Genomic DNA, 1,439 nt, shown 5'->3' on the forward strand with positions numbered 1-1,439 from the left:
TAAGGCCAAAATAGAATAGAACCCTTTGTATGTCCAATTAATAATTTAAATAATCTATTTCTCTCAAGTTGTACTTGAATACCGGAGTCGACGTTTCAACAGACTGAACTTAAAACAGGATGAATAATCTGTTTACCACAACCTGAGTCTGACATATGATGCAACAGTATTTTCAAATACTGCTTTCAGATATGTTGCTGTAGAAGTAAAAGTTATAATCATTAAAAGTTATCTGTAAATCTGTATCTTTACTAAAACATTGCAGGTTTAAAATTCATAAATCAAGAATTATATTATCTTGAATGTTATTTTGTACAACAACTAACATTTATATCAACCAAAGATTGTGAGCAAACATTATTGCTTTAATGTCAAACCCGTTACATATTACTATCACCTCTCTCAACACCTTTTACCATATTATAATGTGACTTTATTTTTATCATTTGAAAATGTTTAGAATTATTTGTCACTTCGCCCAGTGCGCACTCAATTAGTATTTGATCTTGGGACTAGAGTGTCTTTTTATCTCTTTTAAAAATATAGTGGCCCGAAAAGGTTTAGAACATTATAGCAACTGAAGGTGAAGGAATTAGATATAATTGGTCTATTAATTTTCTTGTTTATTTGCGTTGGCATGGCAAGTGTGGTAAAAGAAGAGTTCAGATGCACAGTTTCCTAGGTAAGAAAAACGCATAGCGTCATTCCGATACGGTTTAGGATTCATCCAAATTCAATTTGCAATCGTTGGAAATCGTTTGACGCTCTGATCAATGCATAATCAAGAAATTAGTATGTGATACAGGCACTCGAATGTATTTTTTACTTTAAAAAAAATAAATGTGGCTCCTAAAGGTTTATAATATTGACCTAATCGCGAGTACCGTTATTACAATTTCCTGATGCCGTCATTTTGTGTGGGGTGGGGGTTACTACATAGTCTAATTCCATGGAAACTATGGTAAGAGGAGTAGTTAAGACTGTGCATAGTTTCCTGGCTAAGACGAAGGCATATAGTCCATCTGGCATGGCATAGACGTCATCCCAATTTTAAGAGCACTTCGATCAGAATTTCAGTTCCAATTGTTACGAGGAACTAGTACATAGAGTGGACTAAGTTGGTGAATAAGATTGACTATCTACCAAACATGTAGAAGGTTTCCGTACATGTAGAATGTCGTAAATATTTTTTTTTAAATTTCTGGGTAGAATTTCACGTAAGTGACATTATTAATTTTTGCTTTGTTGTGACACCAGAAAATTGTACAACAGCTTAAGACTGAATATGGGTTTTGATGGCATGGGGACACACTGGGATGAAAGCAAGAGAAATATAGACAGTGTAACGCAATTTAAGTTGTATCTCTTGTACATCTCAAATCACTCAGAAATGTTTCCAAACAATGGAAATCAAACTACAATGTGACAAGAAAAACGAA

This window comes from Sinohyriopsis cumingii, chromosome 2, assembly GCF_028554795.1.
Source record: "Sinohyriopsis cumingii isolate HCF-2022 chromosome 2, ASM2855479v2, whole genome shotgun sequence".
Classification (NCBI taxonomy): domain Eukaryota; kingdom Metazoa; phylum Mollusca; class Bivalvia; order Unionida; family Unionidae; genus Sinohyriopsis; species Sinohyriopsis cumingii.